The sequence below is a fragment of the Nansenia antarctica genome (genome assembly GCF_963989245.1).
Source record: "Nansenia antarctica genome assembly, chromosome: 8".
NCBI classification, from domain to species: domain Eukaryota; kingdom Metazoa; phylum Chordata; class Actinopteri; order Argentiniformes; family Microstomatidae; genus Nansenia; species Nansenia antarctica.
The window spans coordinates 3277037-3280380 of record NC_137678.1 but is presented as its reverse complement, the minus strand read 5'-3'; positions in this window follow the sequence as shown (position 1 = coordinate 3280380).

The following is a 3344-nucleotide window of genomic DNA, read 5'->3' as shown; positions in this document are numbered from 1 at the left end:
GCCTCATATCTCAAATAAAAATTAACGATGATATCATTTCTGACCCCCTACATATTTCACAGGCCTTTAACCAAGATTCTTCTCAAGGGGCTTACCTTAATAAATAATCTCAATCAATCTTCCTCCACTGCTGGATTCACCATTCTCTCTCTCAATGCACATCAAGCATGCCGTGGGTGACATGACGCTTCAATGCTAACGAACTTGTAAAGTTCGACAGAATACACATTTTACTGGATATTAATACCTATAACTGTATCAACTACAATTTATATAATGTATACACATATGGTTCCTAAAAAGGTTTCATGCTTGGTAACCTTACATACCTGTTTTATACAGAAGGACGGAATACAACAGCAGAGATGATGTTGCTTCTTCAGCAGGCTGTAATCTGAAGACACGAGGTGCACGATCTCCCTACTTCCTGAAAGGCAACTGGGATGAACATCCTGTCTCACTCTATTGGTTTAATTGATTAATCAGCTGTGCACTGTGTGTTCCAACAGTTTACCGCTACCTGATTGGTTGGCGAAGCACTCCCTCATTGGTTGGCGAAGCACTCCCTCATTGCCCCCTCATTGGCTGGCGAGTCTACCATCTAAAGCCAGACTCCTTGCTATAAACTGGGCTAACGTAAACGGCTAACGTAAACGCTAGCATGCGGCGTGTGAAAGGGTTGAAATGCACGCCCAGAGAAGTTAGAAGTAATAAGGAAACATGTTTATTGACTGGGCAACACAGTGTAAAAATACACAGCTTCATAAAATAAACCAGAAACACTCATTCTGCAGTCTGCACGTTTTATTCTGATATTAACCACCCACAAACCATATTACTGCATAAGCAACCACACAGGGGAAATACAGTATCAAAGGAGCAGTACATTTCAGGAACATTTCAGAACTTTAGGAGTTGTTTCAACTTGAACTCTCTTAGATTATTCAAGCTGATCTTCAGCTACTGGCCAACATCTCCACGTTCAGCTGCGTCTCCACGTTCTGCTCCCTCCGGACTCTTCATGACAAAGCATTATTGGATGTGTACACACACACACACACACACACACACACACACACACACACACACACACACACACAACGTAGAAAAAGAACACTCAAATGTAAAAGTCTGTTTTTGTCTTTAATTAAACATAATACATCGATTGCAATTCAATTGTTTCTTTTATTCCTTTTACAATGTGAACCACGTAGAAAAAGAACACCCAAATGTAAAAGTCTGTTTTTGTCTTTAATTAAACATAATACATCGATTGCAATTCAATTGTTTCTTTTATTCCTTTTACAATGTGAACCACATGTATCATACCAACACCTAAATGTTAAGTATATAGTTTAGCCATTTATTACTTCTTTTTTTAAACAAATATTTATATAGGTATCAGGAAACAGTATAATAGTGTTGGCTCTAGAGAGATGGAACACCAGGAGGAGGAGAAGAAGCAGATGAATGTGTGTATAACTGTCACGACCAGAGGGCGGAACCCAGAAGCAGACAACGGAGAACAGGTAGTAATAATAATAACAGTGATTTATTATAGGGTTGGGGTGTTAGGGGAATCAGGCTGGAGGTAGGTAGTGCGGGTAGGAGGTCAGGCAGGTACTCAGACAGGCGGGGGGTCAGGCAGGTAGGCAGGTACTCAGACAGGCAGGGGGGTTAAGCAGGTAGGCAGGTACTCAGACAGGCAGGGGTCAGGCAGGTACTCAGACAGGCAGGGGGTCAGGCAGGTAGGCAGGTACTCAGACAGGCAGGGGGTCAGGCAGGTAGGCAGGTAGTCAGACAGGCAGGGGGTCTGGCAGGTAGGCAGGTAATCAGACAGGCGGGGGGTCAGGCAGGTAGGCAGGTACTCAGACAGGCAGGGGGTCTGGCAGGTAGGCAGGTACTCAGACAGGCAGGGGGTCAGGCAGGTAGGCAGGTACTCAGACAGGCGGGGGGTCAGGCAGGTAGGCAGGTAGTCAGACAGGCAGGGGGTCAGGCAGGTAGGCAGGTACTCAGACAGGCAGGGGGTCAGGCAGGTAGGCAGGTAGTCAGACAGGCAGGGGGTCAGGCAGGTAGGCAGGTACTCAGACAGGCAGGGGGTCAGGCAGGTAGGCAGGTACTCAGACAGACAGGGGGTCAGGCAGGTAAGCAGGTACTCAGACAGGCGGGGGGTCAGGCAGGTAGGCAGGTACTCAAACAGGCAGGGGGTCAGGCAGGTAGGCAGGTACTCAGACAGGCAGGGGGTCAGGCAGGTAGTCAGACAGGCAGGAGGTCGGCAGGCAGGGAATCCTTAAACGGGGAACAGGGAGAATAGGGTTAGGCTAGGGTAACGTCTAGAGTTGAGGGAACGAACGTATGAACCAACCATTAAGTGGCTACGATCTGGAAGCAGGAGCAGGGCTTAAGTAGGAACCAGTCGCGGTCTTAATCGGCTACACCTGGCGCCACTGATAGATGGCTGATGAGCCGGGGGCGGAGCTGTGACAATAACAGGGGCCTATTCACAGGGTTCAACTAACTCACCCCCCCCCCCCCACACACACACACACACACACACACAACTTGGTTGATTCTGACTTTTTCGAGGGGGACCCTCATTGATACTTAAATTCTAGTGGCAGGGCCCTGATCTGTTATGGGGGCATCTAACCCCCCCCCCCACACACACACACACACACACACACACTCGAACCCTGCCTATTCAGTGGAGCGATAGAACTGTAGTGTACGGAGAGAACACGCTTCCCTATTCTGCACGACCGACAGAGCACAGTGTCTGTTCCAGACAGCACATTTCTATCTGAACTTAACTTTGTTTGGCGTCCCCACTGAATAGGTCCAAGTTGTTCCAAGAACGGATTTAAGGTTGCGTTGCATTGTGACCTCCTACAGGTTTAGGTTAGTATTGGGTTGGGGGGTTAAAGGTAAAGTTCGCCGAAACCAGACCAGTACTTAGGAACAACCTCTAGGCCAGCCAGTCGAAGCTTTCCACATCAACACATTTCAGTAATGCACACCCCTTTATGAAAGGCTATAGAGTCTACGTCCCAATGTCCAACACTCGCACACTACCGAGTACGAAGCGAGCTGGCCGTGCCCACTTAATAACAGCACGCCAAGTGTGGACAGTGGGATGTAGGCTCTGGAAGAACAATTATGGGTGGAATCCTAACACGGCACACGCAGATGTAGAATTCCACCCTCTGTGAACAATTCCCTCCTAGGACAAGAGGCATTCCGATATACAGTATAACAGCACTTGGACCTTTAACTATGTGTATCGCTCCGCCACACAGGTGTTCTATTAAATGACCGTTAATTAGACATACAGAAACTGTCCGATG